Below are 26,714 nucleotides of genomic sequence, written 5' to 3' on the forward strand. Positions count from 1 at the left end.
AGTCAAGATGAACCCAAGCCAAAGGTATTTGAAATGGGGTCTCTCCCAATGCTCTAACTGCAGTGGACTACCCAAGCAAGTACTGCTCTTCTCTAACCACTGCAAGTCTCACAGTAGTTATAATAGAAGCTGTGTCCCTCTTAGCAGTAACCTGTTTACCATCTACTAAGATAGGATATATATTTTGGTGATAATGTGGCACCCCAGTTGTTTCTAAACAACTTACCACTAGCAGTTTGGTCATCCACACTTACTGGATCCCTCACCTTCTGTTTCTCACCTTGCCTCAGTTGACATTTGGCTGCTATGTGTCCCCTCTGGTTATACTTGAGACATCTAATCCTGAAGTGTGCGCTTGGATTAGTAGTTCCCCCATCACTGCTGTACTCTGTTGGAGTGGTTTCGACTTCTCCCCATGGGTTCCCTTATGTCCGTGTGCAGCACTGGATATCTCTTTCTTATGCAGTGGTGCTCTGCTTGCCAAGTTGCAATCCTTTTTTGCACCAACTCCTCTGCAGAGTTACACTCACGGTCTGCTAACCAGACTCTCATGTCATCAGGCAAAGTACTAAGGGCTTGTTTCCTCACCTAAAGGTCTGCTAGTCCCTAAAACGTGGTGACCTGAGACCCACTCACCCATCTGTGAAAGTAAGTGCTTAAGTCAGTGATATAATCATGTATACTTTCATCTGCCTTGCATCTATGTTCACAAAACTTTTTCCTGTAAGCCTCAGGTGCAAGTTTGAAACAGTCAAACAAGCAACATTTCATTTTGTCATAATTCAAACAATCTACATAATTTAACTTTGCTACAGCCTGAACAGTTTTACCATGGAGTAAGGGAGTCAGGAGCTGAACCCAGAGCTCAAAGTCAGCATCATATTGTCTACATGCCCTCTCCAAAATATGAATAAAACTTTCAAAGTCATCCCCATCCCTGTACTGAGGAAAAGGCTTACTGACCTTTACAGCTTCTGGGGTCTGGTTATTCCCTTCCCCATTACCTCCATGACCGTCTCGAAGGGTAAGAAGCTCCACTTCATGCCAGCGCTGTCTTTCATTCTCCTCACACTGTTTCTTATTGTCCTCAGCTTCTAAACTTCTCATTCTCTCTGCTGATTCCAGTTCAAGGCATCTGGCCTCCAGTTCATATTAGCACCACTATGCCTGAGCCTCCAGTTCCAATCTACTGATCTCCAGATGGATTCTCAGATCCTCTGAAGAAAATGTGGACTGTCTTGTTTCTGCAGGCTGCACATCACCAACACCAAACTGGATATCCTCCAAATGTCTGATTTGAGTTGTGGCTGCAACCAAAGCTGAAATCATTCCTTCCTTGGTCAGGTTGGCATTGAACAATCCTCTAGCTTCACACTCCTTAGCCAACTGGATCTTTGTCAGCTTGCTAAAATCTTCTGCTGACATCCTTGCTTGCTATCCTTGACTATCTAACTAAAAAATAAAATAAAACTGTGGTGGATTGAAATTCTGAATGTTTACCTTGTGGCTGACAAGAGTGCACACCTTAATGACAACTATCCACAGACTTCTGAAATCCAATTAAAAATCTCACTAAGCTGCCAACAATAATGTGCCATCCAGTTAATATCCCACCGGACTGCCACCAGTAATGTGATGTCCAATTAATATCCAAACAGATTTCCAACAATAATGCAACATCCCCCTCTTAAAACCCAGGTCATAATTAAGCAGCCTCAATCCTAACCACTGACTCCAGTGTGGGTGTATCATGGAAAACACCAGAGCACAGAGCACACAAGAGTAAAATTCTACAATTTCCCTTAAGACCACAACAGGAACATGCTCTGTTTCCTGTGACTGGACTATTTACCTCCATCTACCCCAAATGTAATCCCTTATCATACACTTCAGAGCAATGTGTTCCAGTTTAAGACCTCATCACAATTAGACCTGCTGGCATACAATACAATTTAATCTGAGAATATACACAAATCTCCTGCCAGATATGCTAACACACATGACAGTGTTTTAATTTTCTTCACATCAGAGTTCAATGCTCATTGCACTTTCAGAACTTCTACTGAGGTTTCCTCCCTTAACAAGTGGTGGTGTATCATACATCTTCACCTTTAGACATATATAGCTAGATAATGACCACAGATGTCTTCACATCCTTATAAATAAGATCTCATGGCCCTTACTGACCAACCATAGAATCCCTTCTATGTCATCCACAACCTATGAATCATATCTAAATAAGGTGGAGTCCCTTACTATTAATGTAAATGCTATTACATTTGGATACGTCATTTATCTATCTTTTGACTGGAATGCTTGCAATATAACAAATAAGTAATGATTTATAGGCTTCATTAATGCAAACTGAGTAGATCACAGTGTGTGTTTCCCTACAAGAGAATCAAATGCATTGTACAGTATCATTACAAACATAGCACTGTTATTCTGTACAGCTACCACTGCACCTTCCCTAGTTAGATCTGACCATCAAGCATTGGTTCTCACTATTAGAACCCAGCACAAAGCTCTAACAAACCATGCCACCTTCAGAGATTTCTCTTAGGCAAATTTAATCCAGGTATATGATGGCATGAGGAGTTTCATATGTCCCCTTACCCTAGCATACCCTATAGCAAATATTCCTGCATTCATGGAATTGTTTTATTCTCATGAATATACCTGCATTGAGAAATCAGTTTTATTATATAACAAATACAGAACCAAGTTTGTGAAATCCTAGCATAAGCAAATAACAGGAGAAAAAAACTCTTCTTCCTTAGTAGTAAACTGAAAAAAAAACACTCTTCAAAATTAAACTTAAAAAGTTAAACAACTTAGAAGCAAAATTAATTCTTCCAAAGCCAAGTATGAAGTCAAAATTGCTTTTTCTGTCAAAAACAACCACAAGCCATTCTCCATCTATATCAGGAAACTTGGAAACAATTCCCGTCACTATTCCAAACTAATACATAATGGTGCTATTTGTGATGCCCCTCTAGCCATAGCTATCTATTAATAGGCAAACTCTGTTCAAAAGCTCTCCAGCTCCATCTAACCTATACATGCCTGCCTTCTTGTTGACCTCCCTTCAAGCATCACCCTTTAGCAAGTCCTAAAGGGTATTACAGTGGTGAAAAATACAAACTCAGTGTGTTGGGGCACCTCCTAGCCACTGCCTCACTCACCAGTTCCACAATCTTTTCCAGTTCAGTTTCTCACTTTGCTCTGTGCCTGACACTTGGAGAAATGTAATGGCCATTCCTCTACAAAATGGAAGACTTGCCACTGATCCTAATAATTACAGACCTGAAAGCTGCACACCCTTTATGTGTAAAACAATAGAACACATCATTATGGACCTCATAAACATGCACATTTGCAGCATAAAGTCCCATGACCCAAATCACTTTGGGTTTGCAAAGGGTAGATTCCATCTATCTAAATTGCTGGCTCTTGAAGAAGGACACTTATGCCTTGGACAAAGGCAAGTTGGTACACCAGCTCAGCTCAAACTAGTCAAAATGCTCAAGACCACTATCTACTCAGGCATCATATTTATCTCATTGTAGCCAAACAATGCATCCAGGTGCCTGTGTAGTTATATCGTATTGACAACTCTAGGCATCAAAAATTGCTTGTTCATATTTGCATCAATAAGTCCAATACCATGATACATATAAAGTATTAAAAGATTTCATCTTAAAGCTTATACAGTGGCAAACACAACTGAATCAATAGCTGGCATCTGCCTATTGCAGGTAGAGAGTTAGTGATTGTTGTTCATATAATAATATTCATTTATTTTTATGTTTTTCTGAATATCTCAACAACCAACTAGCACAGATAGAACTGCTTAGCCTCATATGAAAGCTCTCAAATGGATGAACAAAATACTACTGACGGTATGTTTATAAATTGAGTGGCTGCTAAGACATTGTAAGCTGTTAACAAAATATTACAAAATTATCAGTTAGCGTTTACTTTGACTTATAAAATCCAGTTTAAGACCTAGAATATAAAGAATACTACCGCTATAAAAATAGTTTGTGCTGAACAGTTTGCCATTTATACTTCTTTAATTACCCCCTATGATTCCAAGGATATGATCATTTGTTTGAAATTTGAAGACATAGTTTGATTCTGTCAAAAAGCTTAGACTACACCCATTGGAAGATGACTGCAAACTTCTAGAATTCCGTTGAACAGCATGAGTTAACTATGTCAAAATAAATGTAAACCCTTACATTACCCAGTGGATCATGGACAGAATTAAACAAATTAAGATGGGGCAGATTCTCCTAAGAAAAGCTAATTACTAGCAGTTTCCCCAGGAATCAGAACTGGGACCTTTTCTATTTGGTATTTTCTACTCTGTAATAATTGACTAACAATGACTGGATATGTTAAAAAATATGTATAATGTTTGCAGCTACAGCTGTGTCAGCACAGTTTGGAATGTGTAATGTTTGCAACTGAGATTGTGTTGTTATGATTTATTGTCATTTATATAAATGTAACATGGCCTATGTCATACATGTTAATTTAATAAAGATGTTACTTGTTAAAAATAAAAGTTAACATTAAATGCATTTGGATGGCTACGTTTTTTGATAAATGTGAAATTGGAGTCATCAACTCCCCTGGTAACTCACATATTCTGTCATCAAGATTAACATGCAGGGAAATGCTGCAATAACTTTGCTCTCAAACAAATGGGCAAAATGTGTAGCATGTTATCCTTTGGCAAACATGAATGCCATTGCTCCTACCACATTAATTGTCCCTGCTCAAAAACAAGATTTATCAGAGACTTAGGCACATGTATTGAAAAGGATCTCACCTTTGACCATTATGTAATCATTTTTGTTATGAAATCCTTCTATTTATCTCACATAATTACTAAAGATATTACCTGCAGGTCCAAAGATGTTATCGTACTTCTCTTCTCCTACCTCATTAAACACATATTTGAATACAGTTTGGCATATGGCATGTACTTGTCCAGACATATGATCCATAGAAGCCCCCAATGTTTATTCACAATGAAAATAAAGGGCCTGAGTTCCTTTACCTGAGAAGAATATATTTTTTCTATCTCTGTTCTCTGTCTCATACAGACTTCTTGGGGGTGACTTTTACCTTGTTAACAGGAGCTAAAATGACCCTCTCCTGAGTGACCTACTTTGTATTCCCAAAACTAGTAACACTATGAAAACCCATTCTTAAGATTTTTATCTTCACTGTAACAGGAACTGAGCCTGCTGGCATTACAGATACCTCATTCAAAAAACTCTTCTCCTTTGGAATAGATTCTCTCTTTTTATTAAACAAAGCATTTCCTTCATCCTCTTCAGACACATAATCTGGAGTATTGTATAGGTAACAGCAAATACACCCATGATCTACTAAGTAGTGCGTACTGCAATGGTTAGGCTACAGTTTACTTTCCTGTTCAATTGTCTTCTAACAAACTATGGAGCTATGAACATATGAACCTATTTCTGCATCACTAAACTTTGGTAATGTCTCTTCAATTACTGCTTTACCTCAACTCCATACAGTATTAGGTGTGTCTTCAACGCTCTTTAAAATTATCAACAGCAAGTTAGTTCCCTAGCTATTACACAACACTGACTTGAACTATAACCATCTGATTCATATGCTATATTATAATTAATAAAATTGGTTATTCAATTTTAATTTTTCCTAAACCCCTGTATCATATGTCTTACCACTGAAACTATTCCATCAAGCCTTAAGCATGCTGCTATCACACCACTATTGGAGACTATATCACCTGAAGAAACTTCACAATTCAGACCAATAGCTAATTTCTGCTCACAGACTAAATATTAAAAAAAAACTGTACGTGACCAGACTATTGAAAGTGTGATACGATATAGACAGACAATATGGATTCAGACCAAAATGTAGTGGAAACCCTGCATTCCATTATTTTTCCAACCTGATATATGCATACACACACACACACACACACACGCACACACACACACACATATATATATATATATATATATATATATGTGTGTGTGTGTGTGTGTGTATATATACATATATATATATATATATATATATATATATATATATATATATATATATATATATATATGGGTACCCTACACATGGTTGACATTTCACAATGTCGAAGACTATATGGCCGAGACCATATGATCGACATTTGAAATGCCGACTGTGCGGTACCAGCATCTCCGTACAGTGCAGAATGAAAAGATTTCCATTTCCGCACTATAGTGCAATCTTGAAGTTGGTATAGTTAACAAGGGGTGTGGAGGCATAGCCCCCCATGGGAGTGCAGGGTGGTGTAGCCCCCCTGCTAGCAGTTAAAAAGTAAATTTATTTTGTGTGTTTTATTTTTTTTAAGTGTTCGAAATTTCAGGAGTCGAACATATGGTCTCGGCCATATGGGTTTTGGCTTTCTGAAATTTCAAACATGTATAGTAGACCCATATATATATATATATATATATATATATATATATATATATATATATATATATATATATAAAACCTGTGAGTTATTTCTAAAACCTTAGATGCACCTTTTAAACTATGAATTATTCCCTTCTTTTCAAGAAGCCAATCATAGACAGTTTTCATGAAGACACTGTCCTGGTTTTATGGCTATCTACCAGCTACTACATTCATGGTGTTGAGTGATAACTCACTCAGATGCTGGTATACTATCTTTATATGTTACCTATCACTACTAGATACATTACACTTCCATTTGTAGATTAATAGGCTTCCCTGAGTGTAAGGACAACTTTATTACAGAAATTTTTTTTGCTTCATTTGCAAGTTTAGTAAAGGTTCAGGATATTTTGCCCACAACCTTGTCATAGGGGTATGGTAAGAGGTCTGGAAGCCAAATCATTTGTAATAGAGACTGTATCTAAAGACTTAGGTTCATTAGGGTGACTTCTCTAGTACCTCTGCAATGACTAGGATAATGCAGAGTAAGGCTGAAACTTGGCAAGAGCTGTGGTGTACAAGTCAGATTTTAAGAAAATGACAGAAAAGACTGAATACCATAAGAAATAAAGAATATTGTTTTTCCATTGTTCTTTAAATATAAATGAAATGTAGTTAACTGCATAGATTATTTGGTATATTTTTTTAACATTTGTTGACCGGGAAAGTCCGACTAGGTTCCACAGATCCTGTTTTCAGTGGAGGCCCGGGGAGAAACGCTCCAGAAGCATGTCTTTACAATGTGGGAGGAAACCGGAGTACCCGGAGGAAACGCATGCGAACGCAGGGAGAACATGCAAACTCCACACAGAAGGCACCCCAGCCAAGAATCGAACTGGAGAACCTCTTGCTGTGAGGCGACAACATTAACCACTGAACCACTGCACCACTGTGCCGCCCGTATGTATTTATGCAGATTTGTTTAGGGTTAACTCAGTAGAAATATAGATGCAGAAGTGTATTCATGCAAATTAGTGACATCACAACATGAAATATTTCAAGCTAAATTTCAATTTGATGTTATATTTTCAGACAATCGTATACCAGTATCAGATTACAGTTTATGCTTTTATCTGTGTTCAAAAAGGTAATCTTTGGTATTACTTTAGGTCCAGTTTCAATAATGGTTGAGAATATAACATTGTATATAATATTTTATATTCATACTCTGTACATTTCTAACAGTATTACTTGACAGTTTTTATAACATGCATAAATAGTATGCATATGTAATAGGAAAGAACTTTGCAGGATCACATCACAGTTCACATCATTCAGTCATTAGGTTTAAGGGTAAAGTGACAGAATTATTTGTAATATGTTTATCAAGATAAGTTATATATTTACCTAAAAAATATGTAATAATAGTTTTTCATTATTCTCAAGGCTTGACAGGTTAGGCTTCATTTGTTACAGAATACAATGCATATTACATAATGACTATTATGCATTAGACAGAAAATTAAAAAGATACTGATAGGGTATACAAAAGTATAATTCTGAAATGCAGAAAGCATATGTTTTAGTACTATTTCAGCACATAAATACTTACAGAATATTTGAGACACAAATTTAAAATACAGACTTCTTTTATCTCAAAACATAGAGCTTTAAAGAGTAAATATACAGGATTATTAGTTAACACTTTAACAAATCTATCTGAAGATTTAGAGAAGCAAGTTAATACGGTATGTGATAATTAGACTTTGAGGTACATATATTATAGGTGGAAAAAGTGAGAGTTTATAGATAAGATATTTTAAAGAGTTGTTCAGTTAAATTAAATCATAAATTAAGAGAGTTCTATCCAGAAAAATGTCAGATAATTAAAAGGCAATAAATGTTCAAGTGACACCTAATGGTCAAAATTAAAATTGCAAGTTTATTTACCAGATAAAAAGAAATTATTTTATAGCTACTATATTAGTTCTGGTGATCATTATTAGTATCCTTTGCAGACTGTATTAATAGAATTAAAAAGTAATTACAGAAGCAAATCCCAGTTTGGAGATTTCACGGACAGTTGTAATAACAAATATATTTTTTGCCAGAATAAGTTTTATATATATATATATATATATATATATATATATATATATATATATATATATATACATATATATATATATATATATATATATATATATATATATACCGTTCTTCATTCTATATTTCATATTTTGAGGTAATTACAGAAGTAGATCCCTGCTCAGAAGGAAGAGTTGTAAGATCAAGTTTCACTTAAATGTCATTTGTGTACATAAATGCATTATTCTCTTTGAATATTCCTAGAAATACAGCCATATTAAAACAGTCCTATATCTTCAAAAACTCCAAAGTATATAATTCAACCAATTTATATTTATTTTCACGGAGACAAACAGAAATAAAAATATATATAAAAATATATATACATGTATTAGAATAAATAGTAAATATAATATAGGCATAAATATATAATATGTAATATGTTATGTCTGTATAAATAAATAATGTAATATATGTGTGTATGAATTGATTAAATATATATGATTAAAAAATGACACATGAAATAGTCAATATAAAAAAGTCAATATATATTTATGCCTATATTATATTTACTATTTATTCTAATACATGTATATATATTTTTTATATATTTTTTCATACCTATTTCTTATCTAATAGACTCACAATGAAAGATGTCATATACATATATATATATATATATATATATATATATATATATATATATTTATTCATTTACATATATATATATTTACTCATTCATTAATTCGTTATATATTTATTAATTATAAATCTGATACACTTTATCAACAGATACATATATACTGCCATATGTTCCAATTATATATATATATATATATATATATATATATATATATTTTTTACATTTTATATATATATCTTTACATATGAAACATAAGTTTGACTTATGCCTCATGGACCTATTATAATAATGAGACAAAGGCAATATATATATTTTTTTAAAATACACTTTGGATACAGTTTATTTGTTTTTAATCTGTGTAAAATGTTTTAGTTCATATGACACATTGTATTTATCTAACCTAAAGATTATGTCTTTTTTACATATTTATATAAGAAATCTTTTTACTATTTGTACAATTTATACGCCTTTTATATAAACTGTCAGATACAGTCTGTATGCATTATAGTTAAAGCAAAAAATGATTTTAAAAGGTCACCTTTGAAAAAGTATATTTTTTAAGATGTATATATCTTCTAAACTAACTCTCACACAATTATCCAATTATGCAGATTATACTACTATATAAGAGATGGCATTCCATTATGTTTGAAAATCTGTTTTTGTTTTTATTTCTGTTTGTCTCCGTGAAAATAAATATAAATTGGTTGAATTATACTTTGGGAGTCCTATCGTATGTTTGCTTAACTTGGAGCCCTATTATCTGTTTGGTGAACCTGGATTTAACTTGAATGCAGAATCGATGCTAAGTAACCACCTCGTTTTTTGAATTAACTATTACTTGTGGTAACAGTGTGCTTATCCGACGGGAAGTTACTTTTTTATACAAGTCCTATATCTTCATTTTATATGTCACTTGCAGTTTCAGTAAATGCAGTCTTAATAGAAAGGAATAATTCAGTGAAAGAAACAAATGAGCTCAGAGAAATAACAATCAGTCTGAAGTACTGATAAGAATGAAATTTGCTAAGAGAATGTGTGGAGCATTCTGAGTACAAACAAAACTTGTTTAGATAGTTCAAGGTTTGGAAGCCAAGGTTGAAGAGATGTGTAGAACTTGAAGGATACTTTCTAGATAGTCAGCTCAGTTTAAAGAAGACAGTAATAAATTCATTTCAGTTCAGTTTATTACTGATATTCAGGCAATTGACTACTTGCAGTGTTTGGCTAATATTCAGATTTTACTAAATTATGAACTTCAATAGTTCAGGTACTACTAAACATACTTCTGATTTATCTAAATGGTTAACTGCCTTCATTACTGTTTTTGCTCCTTAGAGGAATTAAAATCATTTATACTTTTCATGAAGTTTACTTGTTTTGTTTTAAGATATTATATATAATACGAATTGCTCTGTCTTCTATATATTCTGTGTTTGTTCAATAGATACTATTTGTCAAACTGGTTATAATCCAATACTCAGAACAAGTTCAAGTAGATTTGAGCCACTGGTAAAGAAAGGTAATGCTATATGGTCAAGGGAGTTTGTGTTGACTACATCTTGGAATTATTTATATCTGTTGCTTGTATTGTATGTTATAGCAATAGCCAACAATGTGGATGTAGTACATTAAAGTTTTACCCATGGTTGGTGTTGTTTAATCATGAGGCTGAAGCCTGGGTGATTAAACAAAGCCACCCATGGGCAAATCCTCAATATATCACACCATGGAGTTGGTTATTGCTATTATACAATGACATTATTTAAGAAAAATACTTACTTTTCTTAAATAATGTCTTTGTTTAAGGGTACCATGTTGTTCTTCCATGTTGTTTCCTGCCTATGCCCTTTGATAATGTACTGTGCATGTGTATGGGACTTCCCAGGCTTAAGCAGTACATCGCTGGTTTAGCAAGCAAGCAATGGAGAAAGAATGATCTCCATTGCTATTTTTTTGAAAAAAAAAAGTGTAACCCCCAACAGTTTAGTGGTATGAGAGAGACAAGAAAATACAAGGAAAGTCAGGTATGTTTTAGTCTGCAGAATGTACCTTATTTTTCTTGTATTTTCTTTGGTCTCGTGCGTACGTTTCAGTTTTTTATTTAAAAAAATGTGAATATGTGTGCATTGTCTGAAGGAAAGAAAGTTTGAAACTGAAATGCCTGTCATTATTTAGTGACTTTGTTCCTCAGTGTTTTTTGGAAAAAAAAATGTTATGAGGAACAAGTCACTAAATGATGACAGGCATTTCAGTTTCAGAGTTTCTTTCATTCAGATTAATATGTGTCTAGCACATAATAATACAAAAAAAGTCTGGCCACTGAATGGTACTTTAGCAGCTGGACTTTTATCATTGGTATATTCTTGATTTTCAGTGTGCACGCTGGTTGGGCTGACCAATTAGCATGCTCCGTTTTGAATGTTAATGACCAGCCATTGTATAATAGCCAATTTACAGATGGATAACCGCACTCTTCCAGAATAATTATGTTAGATATAATAGTTAGGGACAGTAGTTTGGTCAGGTAGGTGTCATGGACTGTGGGAATTATGTAGGTGATTCAGTAGTTGACAACAGTGCTACAGGTGGACTTGCCTTAAGATATGAGGAGTTGTAGGTCTTTCATTAGCTGACCCAATGTTTTCAGTGAGATGGATAGTTGACAAGAAGCTATATATGAGGAACGAGTCCAACTAGGTACTCCTAGACTTTAAAAAAGTACATGACAATGTACCATGAAAGCTGATTTGGGCAGGACTCTGGTGGTTAGAAATCCCAGAAACATTGGTAGAATTAGTGCAGACTATGTACAGGGCAGCCACGGTAGTGCAGTGGTTAGCGTTGCCGCCTCACAGCAAGAGATTATCCGGTTCAATCCTCAGCTGGGGTGCCTTCTGTGCAGTGTCTGTATGTCCTCCCTGTGGTCGCGTGGGTTTCCTCTGGGTGCTCTGGTTTCCTTCCACGTCCCAAAGACATGATGTAGGTGGATTGGACACTCTAAATTGGCCCTAGGCATGAGTGCATGCGTGTGTGCCTTCTGTGGAAGGTTGGGTGCCGGGCTGGCAACTCGACAATGTAAAACTCCACTGCCAATCGTGAGCAGACAGGTGATCCACTGTGGTGACCCCTAACTGGGAAAAGCCAAATGAAGAAGTGCAGGCTACGTACAAGGACCCAATGTCTCAAGTACTACAAATAGTGTTCAGTCTCACAGAGGGGTTCCCAGTGGGAGTCGGTATGCACCAGGGTTCAGCTCTGAGCTCACTGCTGTTCATACTGGTGATGGACTACATTAGCAAACAGGTCAGAGGGGACAGATCAACAAAGTTGCTGTATCCAGACAATGTGGCATTACAGGCAGACTTTTAGCAAGAACGTCAGCAAAAGATAGGGGAATGGAATGCAAAACTGAAGACACATGGGATGAAACTAAGCACAGATAAGACAGTGGTAATAGCAGCAAATTGGGAAAAATCAGAAGAAGCTGAGAGTTGAGATAGAAAGGAAGATAGTGGAACAAGTTAATAGCTTCAAGTATCTGGGAGGGGGTGTTTGAGGAGAAAGGAAATATGAAAGAAGAGGTCAAAGCTAGAATCAGAAGGACTGAATCCAACTGGCATACAGTCTCAGGTGTAGTGAATGACAGAAGAATGCGAAAGAAGCTGAAAAGTAAGGTGTTAAAGACAGTGGTGTGACCAGTACTACTGAATGGTACAGAAACCTGGGCAGTAAAGGCAAAGCAAATGAGAAAGCTAGAGTTGATGAAAATGAAGTGCCTGAGAAGGGTGGTAGGATGCATACTGTCAGACAGATGAAGACATGAGGAAATAACAGCAAAAGCCAAAGTAGCTCCAATTGCAGAAAAGATTAAAGAGAACAGATTATGGTGGTTCGGACACATGTACAGAAAAGCAGAAGACAATCTGGTGAAGAACATTTGGGACAGACAGGAAGAAGTCAAGAGGAAACAAGGACATCCAACAAAGAGGTGTATATACTGTGTGACAGAAGATCTGCAACAGTCAGGCATGAGTGTCGTAGAAGGCAGGAGTGTGACATTGAATCGAGGGAGATGGCGACAGTTAACATGATACCCTGACCCCACGTAGAAAAATAGGAAGAAATGGGGATGATGATGATGTAGGTCTTTAACTTGTTTACTGATTCAGAAACAATTAATTACCCTTAGCGGAGGGTCTAAAAAGTAGGAAGCATTAAACGCAGGTATAGAGGAAGTGTAGGACAACTGGTTTTCATTCACATTTCTGTAACTACACAAATATTGATGTTTTCATGGGTCATGATGTCTTCTAGGGTAGTTCTTACATTCATTTATACCCTCCTGAAAACAATAGAGTAAAAGGTCCTTTTGTTCCAGTGAAAGCTGTATGTGAGAAATCAGCTGATACTATAATGCTTTCAGGATTTTATTGAGGTAGTATTTATTTGCTTAGTATGTAAGTATTATTAAAATATAGTAAATAAGCATCTGCATATAGCAATGTAATACTTTATCAACCTTTTTACATGCTGAAGAATACTTTGGCAAATATTCATTCAATTTGCCAAGGAAAGCATTGCTTAAAACAGAATTATTTTCTTGTTTGAAGTCCTGTACTGATACAAATCCTCTGAAGGGTGTCTATCATAAAAACAAAGACTAAATATGTGATGCTATCTGTGCTGGCTGTGCTGCAACCCAGTCTGTGAAAACTAGCAATGTTGGATGATAAGGTTGTCGAAATGAATATTTGTCACCTTCTAAATATGGAATTTTTTAATGCATACTGTCAAAAAGGGAGTAGTGATTCGCTTTTTCTGATATTTTTTTTCTCATTTTCTTCTTATATCCATATCCATAGTTCATATAAATGTTTACTTTAGTTATATTGCATATATCATGTTTCTATCTCATCTTTGTTTCTAGTACTTAATTCTGTACTTCTACAAGTTTTACAATATTTTACATGGACTTTCAACTAATTCATAAACTCAGTAGCACTAAAAGTATATATATTTGATAAGACTGTCTTTGAACTTTCAATATGTTAAGTGTCATACATTGTCAGCTTACTTTCTGCATTGCAGATATTCATTAATTCTTGCTCTGTTTTACTGTACTGTGCTTGATGAGCTTCTCTCAGGGTATCACACACACACACACACACACACACACACACACACACACACACACACACACACACACACATCTATATCTATATATACATCAGTATCTATCTCTCTCTCTCTCTCTATATATATATATATATATATATATATATATATATATATATATATATTCTACTAAAATGTCTACCAGTGCTAATCTTTCTATTAGGATCCCCCTATTCCTTTCTATTTGCCTATACTCTGATATCAATCCTTGATAGGAAAGGGAGTCTGTAGCCTGCAGTCAATTGTGTTGTTGGCTTCTTCCCATTCTGTTACCTTTGTCAGTTTTCTCCAGTAACTCCCTGCCCCCTCTTACCTTTTCTCTGTAACCCTAATTGCAGTTATCCCTATCAGCAGAATCTCCTGTCTACAGTCCCACATTGGTTTAGTTCTTAGAATACTTTCTGCTACTTTATGAATACAATATTCTGTATGGTTACTGTTATTATCCTTAAAGATCTCCATCCAAAATCCCAATATCTTATTATTTATTGAGCTTCTCCCATGCTTTGTCATCACCCCTTTCCACTTTGAACTATAACTTTCTGCTTGTGCTATGTATAGGAGCCTTAACTGTGTACCTCTGAAATACCCATTAAAATCATGTATTCACAGACAACCTTTTTCTATTGAAAGGATCAGCTTATCCCACTTGAGTCTTGCCCTCTTCGGCTCCTAGACAAAATCCTTCAACTCATTATTAATGGCTATCCACAACTTCTCCTCTTGTTGATAAACATATGCTTGGCCTGTGTATAAAACTAAAGGGAATAAAAACATTTCCACTGCTTGTATCTTGCTATCATATCCATAAAACAGAGCTTCCAGTTTCCCAGTTTTTTTATTATTGTTTGTTTAGTTTCTTCCTACATATCTTTAGCTGCCATAACAGAATCATTTTTAACCCATACTCCTAAGTACTCCATTTGTGTGTGGGTACATAGTTTACTACTATTGCCTTTGTTTTATCTTCATTAATTTTGTATCCCAAAAAGACTTGAAACTGTCTAAGAATGTTCCATAACAATGAAATGTGCTTTTCTGTTTTTATCAGGTACAAAATAATATCATTTGCATATAAAGCAAACTTTACCTGATTACCATGCCAATTATATCATTGAATTTCTGAGATCCTTATTTTCCTTGCCAAAGGTTCTAAATAAAATGCTAATAACAAAAAAAAAAAAAAAGGAAAAAGGACACTCCTGCCTGGTTCCTCTTTTCAGACAGAACTTATCAAATAGGACCTCCCTGACTTTAATTGTTGCCCCCATTCTCTTATATATCCTCCTCTTATTTAATAAGGTTAAATTAACCTTATTATTGTATCAGGGAATACAAGTACTTCAATTACCCTACTCATAAAATCCCAGCTTACATTGCTGAATACTTTCTCTATATCAAGACCCCAAAACAACAGTGGCATTTTCTTATATTCTACTTCCCTCTGGATCATCATTGCTATAATAATGTGCCAGATATTTGCCTCCCCTCCAGAAAACCACTTTGATCCATATCTATCAATTCTGGCATCAACTTTGCAATTATTTTAGCCATTGTAGACATAAACACTTTATAAGCATGGTTTAGAATTGAAATGGGCCTATATGAAACTGGGTCTGATGGGGCTTTACCATCTTTAGATATTACAGCCACTACAGCTTTCTTCCAAGATGTTGATGCTTCTACTCCTTTTAAAATACTGTTAAACAAAACCTTGCATATCTTTAACAATTTCATCCCTCCTAGCTTCTAAACTTCCACAGGAATACCATCTATTCCTGGAGACTTTACTGTAGATTGGTTATACTTCACCATTTTTATCTCATCACTTCCTGTCCTAACTGTTAATAATTCCTGCCCCATCTTGCCTATTCTTTGTACCTCTAATTGCAGTCATCCCTATTGGTATATTTATTTCTTCAATAAATATTTCCATTAACCTAGCACATTAACACCACAGTCAGTCACCACATTAAATTCATAGCTGAAACCTTAGGTGAGGTTTCCCAGAACCACAGCTCCCACAGTTAAAATACTTTATCACCCCTTTCATAGTCCTCAATGAAGAAAAAGTGCAAATGTGGCTTTGGGTCTGCTTATCTTTTCAATGTTTCCATCTACAGTACTTTGCTTGCATGTTCTGCTATTAAGATTAATTCAGATCCAGACTGGTTTACCTGCTTCTGCTTAATATAGGCCTATCTCAATTTCCTATTATCATCCCCCATAGATCCCTCTCTGGCACCCTCAACACACACACACACACACACACACACACACACACACACACACACACACACACACACACACACACACACACACACACACACTACAACTCTTGGTAGTATGATTTTGGACATCAAGTTATAATACATAAATCACCACAGTTTCATTTTTCTCAGTGACTTTAATATTCACTGGAATTAATAATCATGTAGGCCATTGGATGGCACACTAACTAAACTATCCTTGAACTATCGGATAACTCTCCCAGTGAGAAAATTCTCTGAAAAGATTTATTATAATATTGAGATGTAATTTATATTGAATGATTGATGTGAATTTGCATTGGGATTAAATATATCAGAAGCAAACCAGTACACATTGATAATGTTAATAATGAAAGTATATCCTACCAAAGAAGTGTTTCCCACCAGCACTTCCCACCATATCAGCAATGCCCTAAAATTCTATTGCAAATCATCTTAGCAAAATACTGTCAGTGCTGCTCAGTGGCAATGCAAGTCAACATAGCAAGCCACCATTCCGCAACTCTTATAGTGATGTCTTCCAATGGAATGTCGCAAAGCAAGTCAATACAGCAAGCCACCATTCTTCTACTGTTATACTGTCATCAAATGGAATGTCACAATGTATTTTTTTATAAAAGAACACATTGATTGACTTCATTCCAACAAAGTTCTCAACTCCCATTTTAACTAGATCCTCCTATATGCCATCATGTACCGCCTTTTTGTTTAGCGACCACTGCGTTAATATTATCTTACTTGTCTGCTGAAAAGAGCAAGCCTATATGGAAAACTATCACTTATTAGTACTCAGACAAAATCATGAACTATTGTTGCTCATTGATTTTGTGAATGTTCTTTGTGGTAATTCTTGACATCTTCTAGTGCAGATATTAAACCCTACTCAAAGTACTTTTATCTCTTCAGTATGAATCCTTCCCAGATGTAATAAAATGCCCTACATACAAATCTTCACCATGACATATTAGACAGGGAGAAAAGCCAGAAAATCAGAAATGTGCACCCTGAAGTCTTAAACACACATACTAGCTGAAGCAATTGGCACACTGCAATGAATAAATGTTAAAAAATGATAGTCTTAAAGCTTCTTAACAGAAAGAGAGGTAACCAAGGCTCCTTGGAAATCCAGAATGTTTCTGGAATCAACTCAACAATCGGGTAAAATATTACCATTCTGCAGTGCAAGCATGCATAGAGCATAATGGCCATTCTGCACAGCAACCAAACAGAGAACATGACAGCCATTCTGCAGAGCAACCAGAGAGCATGACAGCCATTCCGCAGAGCAACCAAACAGAGAGCATGACAGCCATTCTGCAGAGCAAGCAAACACAGAGCATGATAGACATGCCATCTTGAATTTTAAGTATATTTCAGATCCAGTTACACCGCAATTATAAAATACCCTGATGATAGCACCACTCCCACCTGGACCTAAAGAACAATGCCCATTTTTTCTCTTTCTAAACTGCCATCATGATATCATATGGCTTTCACCCAAATATCAAAATGAATTGTCTTCACTGTATTTCCTTCTTTATATATTGAGATGTCACAGTATTTCATTGCCATGCTGTCTATAGTTATGAATTGCGTATACTCAAAACAAAAACAAGAGGGTTACTAGGTCTCACAGAGTAATAATGAGCCGACTTTGCTTTTTTATTAATCAGTTAGAATCCATTTGATATCACTGCAATTTATTGCAATGCAGTCTTTGTTTCTATGATTCATGGCAGGCCAAAACGAAAACTTAACTCATCAAAACTGAAACATAAAAACAAGAGAATAAAATAATTTTTTCAGCAGGGCTATACTTCCATGAATCCTTCCTTAAGTTGAAGGACTTTGATGTCCATACCCCTACTTTAAATGTAATAACTTCAAGAGACTGCTACTAGCTTAAAGAAAGAGTTCACTTTCTTGCAGAATGTTTGCTTGCAAGCTACCTAGTAGTGCAGCTATGATGTGTAATGTTTTGACTGTCGAAGGAATTGCTTTCCCTCCTTTCCATCCCCCAAGGAGACTTCATTTTCATTCTCTGTTACAAATGCATGTTTAAATGGGTCATAAGCTCAAGCTGCCTTGACAGCTAGAATTAATCCTGTCCATATATGTCTGAAAACATGGTAGCTCAGAAATTATTTTTTCCTTGCAACTACAGTTTAAGGTATATTGCTGATGAGTGGTTACTGTTTGCAAGGTGTCAGTATGCTTTTTTTCTCCACTGTTGTGCACTACCGGAGTTGGTATATATAATTAGCAGGGGGGTTGTATAGTGGTTTGTCCTCCTGCGTTAAAAAGTATTTCGAGTTTTAATTATTTTGTTGTGTTGATGTTTTGTGGTGTCAATATATGCATATGGGTGCATTCGACTTGACTGTCATATGCTTTCTTCGATGTGCATTGTTTTATGGTTGAACATATGGTTTATTGACTGGGCATTTTATCAGGTGTGTGCTTTTTCAAATACAGGTAAGTAGGATGTGTGGCAAGTGTGTGTGTGTGTGTGTGTGTGTGTGTGTGTGTGTGTGTGTGTGTGTGTGTGTGTGTGTATGTGGTTTAGGGATAAAGTAAGGGTTAGGCAAGGGGGATGGTTTAAGTGTGTAGGACTGTGAATGTTTAGGGTTACAGTTTGGGTTAGGGTAGGCATACATTGTGTATTTGGCCATGTGCGTGATGAATGTCTGAAAAGTGTAGTGTTAGTGTTATGGGAAGGTGTTATCTAATGTAAGATCCATGTTAAAGATTACATTCCATTCCTGTTAAAAACAAGAAAAGATTCAAGCTGGTATTGCTTGTTTAAACCATAGTTTAATGAGTAAAAACAAAAAATAAATACATTTCTCCGTTTTAGAGTTTCATCTGATATAAACCTGATCTTCTGAAGATTCTGGATAAGAAAGCAATGTGATCTTTAACACAGATCTTACATTAGAATTTATGTCAACAGTCTATTTTAATTTGTTTGCAATATCATTCCTGTACCACTAGTTATATATAAGGGTCTACTTCACTTCACCAAAATCCCATTTCACTGACATTTATTTCACTGAGACCAAATCACCTAAAGTTCAAAACAATGGCAACTCAGTTCACTGAATCTCATTTCACCAACAGCTTAAAATGTTAAATTTCACAATACTAAATGTGAAACCATACACAAACAAACTCACAAAACTAATGGCTATCTCTTTCCACAACTTAAAAACTACTTATATATACTCTTAACAAAAATCAGACAATATAAAACCAAACTAGGTGGGGGCTATGGCCCCCACACCCCCTTAACTATATATACTAACTCCAGGTCGCACTACAGTGGGGAAAAGGGCATATAACCTTTACTTGCCTCACAGTACTCTACACACTGCCACATCAAGTCTATAGCGTACAATTCAGTGAAATGAGATTCAGTGAAATGAGTTGTCAGTGTTGTGAACTTTAGGTGATTTGGTCTCAGTGAAATGAATGTCCCTGAAATGGGATTTCGGTGAAGTGAAGTAGACCCACACACACACACACACACACACACACACACACACATATATATATATATATATATATATATATATATGTAAAATAGCTAGATATGTCTATACATATGTATATATACACACAGACACACAAACACACACAGATATATATATATATATATATATATATATATATATATATATATATATATATATATATGTACATTCACACACACTCACACACACACACACACACACACACACACACACACACACACACACATATATATATATATATACACACACACACACACACACACACACACACACACACACACACACACACAGATATATGCAGATGTGTGTGTGTGTGTGTGTGTGTGTGTGTGTGTGTGTGTGTGTGTGTGTGTGTGTGAGTGTGTGTGTGAATCTGTGTTTTTGAACATATATTTGCCCTTACCCCTTGTACCTGTGGCTTCATGTATCTGAGAAAGACCAGCCCACAGTTAAAATAATGAAAAATATATTGCAAAACAAGGAATAACAAACAAGCAATCATGCACTCAGCTTTGTTAACTCCAGTGTTAAATCATATAACAGGATTTCTCTTTGTTAAGCTAGTTTGCTATGTGATCTGGCTGTAGCACATTTTATAGTAAGCAATTTGTACAGTGAACACAAATATAATTTAGATTTGAAAAATATTCCGCATCTGAAAAATGACAACTGTTGTTAAGTTTTAGGTTCTCTGAACAAAGCAATATAGCTTGAATGTATGATCAAACTAAATGAAATAAAAGATAGTTATGAAACAGCATTTTCCAGATTAAATGAGTATTAATGTTTTATTGTTCTCAAAGTTTTAGGACCAGAAATTTCAAATGAATGTTTCTATGACGCCACTTCAATGGATTAATTAATTGCATTCTTCAGTTATTCAGGGAATCTAATTTTGTAAATGGAATTAAGAACGTCATTTGTGCTACATTAGCAGCCCTCAGGCTTGAATATGAGACATGCCAGATGTCATGTTTATGATAAGAGCTGAGGAAATAGTTACATCATGATTTTGGGTCAAATGCTTGGAAATGACAAAGGTATAATGCTGTAGTCACCAAATGAAGTACAAGTCAAGAACTTTGGTAGTTTGCCATTTTCTCAGTAAGACTTTACTTTATTTTCCACTGCAGATGGAATTTTAAAATCTGCCTTAAGGTGATTTTACACAGCAACTGCAAAATTCAGGTTCTTCAGCAGACAGCTGTGTATTAATAATAATATTATTGTTGTTAACAATAATAATAATGTTGTTAATAATAATTAGTTAATAATATTATTATTTCATATTAGCTCTGTATCACACAGCCAATATGGCAATGCACAATTAAAGGTTACTGAATATATGATGAAAAAATTTAAAAGGGATAAATTATAAATTAATTCATTCAAATGTATTCTGATGGTGCTTTGTGTCTCAGGATTCCTCCCAGAAAATGGCAACATTCTTTTTTTCCAAAAGTTGAGAGTATGCAAGTCTGGAAGTATATGGAAGCAGCAGTTGTGGAGCGATATGTGAACAGTAAGAGTGCTGGAGTGGCAGGTTTTGGGATAGGACAGATCTGCTCCCTTACATATGCCTAACCAAATGGGTTGGAGAATAGGACATTCCCTTTATGCCGCTAGAAAATTTACCAGCTTTCTGTTGTTATGTTAGTAGACCCCTTTTTCTTGGGATTTTTCCAGATTTCCCATATACAAGATGTTTTACATATCATAGCAGAGAGTATGGCCAGTATCTCTTTGTTGTCTGCCATACTTTGCAGGATGCTACCTTTAGAGCCAGTGTCTTAGTTTGACTAAGAACACTGCACAGGATTATTTGCAAAAACTTACATAACTTGAACCTACAGTAAAGCAGGCATGGGAAGCATATTATTTAATTCATTTTTATATTTGTCTTCGCCAGAAGTTGCTTTCATCAAAAGAAAAATAATGGACTGCCACGCTCCCAAGATGAACATGTTTTAATAATATATCTCAATGTTTATTTCTAACTTGTCTTTGGAAAGTAATTAGGAACATATATCAATAATTTATATATTTATTGCTGTTAGTGAGTATTTTTCATTAATATTTGCTCTAAAACGTGACCATTTCATTCATTTAACAGATATATTTAATTATTGTTCATTGAATGAGATGGTATGATTTGCTGATTGTTTTCAATGGTTCATAGAATTATAAATTTCAATTTAAGTTTGCATAGCTGATTTGTATTCCTGTATTTCTGAGTGCAAACGGCATACTGAGAAATATTCTTCTTCTTCAGTGGAGCAAAAATTGGATTTATATTTACCAATTTAACTTTATTTTGTGTCTATTGTCACCAAAATTGCGCATATTTTGTCAGCAGTATGTAGAAGCAGCAGTATCATATGCGTACTGCTGGGATAAAAGCCTTGCATTTGCACATTGCGCAACTGCAATTACCTGTGCCTTGTATATAAGCAAATCTCTCTAGTTTAAAATCCTCTATAGGAAATGCTATCCACATTCTCCTACTGTTCACAGATTCTCGAAGATGTGTGCAGAGGGCAGTACCACTGCAGGTCATCTAATAGTATACTACTAAACACTCTCACTTAGACCTTTAAGTGACTCTCCCCTACTCTTTCCCCTCTATTAAGGATCTCATATAATGGATTGGTGCTTCCCTGTCATCTGTTTCTGGTCTGGTGGATATGGGCATCCTAAGGCAATAAAGTAACTGCCTCATGTTCACTGACAAACATTTAATTTTAGAACAGACAAACAAAGTGTGTGACAGATGTAGATACACAATATAATTCGAGGCAAAGTTCTTAACATACACACATGAAAAATGCAAACCAGTTTAATAGAGTTACACCCAAAACACTCAATACCAATGCTAAGGAATAGACACATAGACCCACATATGCAGAGGTACTCAGTTGTAATCTATCCAAACCTCCAAGGCCTCCTAAAAGCAGCTCTCAGTGGCCCTGAACACACTCAAAGAAAGCACCTCACAAAACACATAATCCTGAAAATCATAGTAGCCTGCCTTCCAAGCTCTTAAGGCAACACACCATACAGCCAAACAATCTAGTTATTGCAGATTCCATTGTAAGACATAATGATGTCCCCCTTATCAGGGTAAACAAAAATAAAATCACAGTGAGATGTCTATCTGGAGCCAGGATCCACCAGATCACACATGTACTTAGGTCTTTAAACTACAAGTACCAGTATGACATGGTAATAGTCCATGTTCATAGGTGGTTACTAGGCTAGTGGCCCTATAGCCCTTACAAGCCCAGCCATGTTAATCCTGAGTTGCCTCAATTGTCTTTGGCTAAATAGACATAATTCACAGAATAAAATTATGATAAACACTAACAGGGTGCCACCCCTATGGTGAATTTACTGCCCCCATCCATTTTCCAGGTTGTGCTTGAATAAGGTCAGTGAGGAGCTCTGCTTCAAGTGATTTGGAAGTTTATTCCAGGTTAGTGGAAATCTGTGGGAGATACAGCAGTCTGTACAGCATGTTCTGTTAATGCCACAGGCTAGGTTAAGATACCTAGAGTGAGTGACTCTTGTACCATTTGCCTTGTAGATGTGCAGCATATCTATCAGGGCAGGATCAGAGACTGCCCTGTAGGCCAGGCACAAGTTGCCTCTCAGCAGCCTATAAGATACAGAGTACAGTGACAGGACTTTCAGTCTATTCATGTAAGTAATGGCTTGGAGGCCTTGTATTTTCTTGGTAAGAAACCTCTGTGGTCTCTCCAGCTGCTGCAGGTGTTTGGTGAGGTATGTGTGAGTACAGTGGAGTTGTAACATCCTTAGATCTGGATGTGATACCCTTACTTATGAGATGCACAATGTAGGATTCTTTCTTTAACACTGTGGAAATTTGGTGGTCGAAGTTTAGATTGCCATCTATTGTGTTCCCAGATCTTCTGATACTGGGTTTAAACTTGGGGGGGGGGTGCTGTCAGTATTGTAATTAGCAGGGAATTCCACTTTGACAAAGGGGATAATAATACATGTTTTTCCATTTAGCTTTAGACAGTGGGTTTGGCACCAGTCATTTGTCTGTGTTAGCCCCTCCTGTAATATGTTAACATCATTGGGGACTCAATGGTTGCACCCAGTTTGCAATCATCAGTGAACTTGATAAGCCAAAGGCTGTCTGCTTTAGCCTGGACTTCTGAGAAATAGATTCCAAACAGTAAAGGGCCCAGCACAGATCCTTGTGGTATGCCATTGGCGACCAGTCTACTGGTAGAGTTGGAGCCACCAACTTTGACAGTATGTGTTCTGTAGGTGAGCCACTTGGCTACCCATCTAGTGATGTAAGGGTTAATCCCCAGCTGGGAGAGTTTCGCAATGAGACCTGAGTGGGGGATTGTGTCAAAAGCCTTGGCTAGGTCAAGATAGGCAGTATGCACTGTCTTACCTTCATCCAGGGCTTTGGTGACTTTCTCCAAGAAGTCTACTAGGTTTAATAAGCATGATCTACCCTTAATGAAGCCAGACTGGTTTTGGACTACAGGTTGTGGATCACCTATGTCCTTGTTAATAAGGTCCATGATGATTTTTTCCATGGCCTTGCAGATGAGGCTGGTTAGACTTATGTGTCTGTAGTTCCCAGGGTCAGTTGATGGCCCCCTTTTGTGCAAAAGGATTGCTGCTGATGTTCTCCACTTTGCTGGAATAAAGTCAGTTTCAGGCTATGGTTAAACAGAATGCCAAGTGGGTCTGCTAGGTCCTGTTTTAGATTTCTTAATAAGCAACCTGGGATGTTATCTGGTCCCATTGAGGTCAGGTTTTTGGCCTTGGAGAGTGCAGATATGACCTGATTTCTAGAGATACTAGGCAGAAGACTGGTGTCAGGTATGCTTAGGGGTATGGCTGGTGGGAACAGGGAAGTGAAGATGGCACCAAACTTGACAGCTAGCATTCTGGCAATTTCCTCTGGTATAGTATGAGTGGTACCATCTACTACCAGTTCAGCACATAGCTGGGCATTGCCTTTTAGATTTCAGACAATTATCCTTAGCTAGGGGTGCTATTTTACCTTCATAATTAGCTTTAAAAGATTTTATAAGATTTCTGATTTGCTTTTTCAAGCTGTGGAGGGAATTCTTCCTCTGCTGAGTCTGTTCTCTCTTGTTCTTAGACATCAGTTTCTTCCTTTTGTTATATAATCTGTTTATACTTGAGGTCCACCAGGGTGGCTTGTTTTTTTGAGAGGACCTAGTTTTAATCCAGTCAGTCACAGCCGAGTCTATACAGTTTCTAAAGTGTTTATACAGGGCATTTGTGTAGTAATTATTGTCTGTGATTGCAGGGGTTATAAAACTTTTTAAACCATTGCTTAGTAGATTGTAGTTTACTTTGGAAAAGTTTTTTAGTTTTTTTGCTACTGTTGTGGTGACAGGTTGAATACCTATTTTGAACGAGACTGATTTATGGTCTTATCTTACCAGGGAGGGGATCATACAGGCGGAAATGCAGTGACACCCCCCCCCCCCACATTGTGGTGAGTAATATGTCTAGGACATTTGAGCCCCTTGAGATAGTGCAGACTGTCTGTTCCAGAGCATTTGTATTAACAAAGTCCAATCACCTCTGGGTGAGCATGTTCATGCTCAGGTATGTCACACAGTCAGTGTAAGGATAGTTGAAATCTCCCATGACTTAGACATTGGGCTGTATGGCAAGTGACTCCAGTAAATCAGGTAGGTGGTGTGCTTTTCTTGATTCATGGTGGGGGACCTATAATTAGCAATGATGTGGTAGGGTATTTTGCCTGTACTTAATTGGACATACAGTAGTTTGAGATAGTCATACTGTTTGACCAGTCTCGAGGTGTACTTGGCTTTAATGAAGATGGATACAGCTCCACTTTTGGTTATTTCATGCTCGTTTTGAGGTCTGATTGTGTGGAAGACATTATAGCCTTGCATATTCGGGGTATTCTCCACGGCCTTGAACCATGTCTCAGTGATTGCACAGACATCAGCATCTTCCAAGGTGAGGAGTGCTTCCAGGGAGTGCAGTTTCATATTTAGACTCCTAGAATTAAGCAGCAGAACCTTGAGTTTATCTTGAGTGGATTTTGTTTTGTTGGAAATTTTGTTGTCTTGACATTGCCTAAAAAGGCACTATGGGAGAGGATAGTGATTTTGCCAGTATCCGAAAGCCTAGAGGAAACAAGTGCAGACCATTTCTGGCAAAGCAGCAAGGCCTGTCAACCATGTCTTCCCAGACTGACAGATACTGGATCCCCCTGGATTGACAACACAAGCTAAGCCAAGTGTTAAAGTCAATCATTTTTTGTTTATATTGCGGCATCATCCTGGGTGCAGGAAGAATGTTGCTTAGGGCTAGAGTCATACCCATACCTCTCAACCTCTTAGCTTAAGAAATCCGGACAAAGCCCAAAAGAATGGGGGGGGGGGCAAAGGCCCAAAAATAGGGACACATTTTAAATATTGATCCTATAAACTTAGAAAGTTGTTAGAATAACAGGATTTTTGTTAACATGCATTTTCTGAATGATATGAAGTCTAA

Source organism: Protopterus annectens, chromosome 10.part0, assembly GCF_019279795.1.
Source record: "Protopterus annectens isolate FY-2018-M chromosome 10.part0, PAN1.0, whole genome shotgun sequence".
NCBI classification, from domain to species: domain Eukaryota; kingdom Metazoa; phylum Chordata; order Ceratodontiformes; family Protopteridae; genus Protopterus; species Protopterus annectens.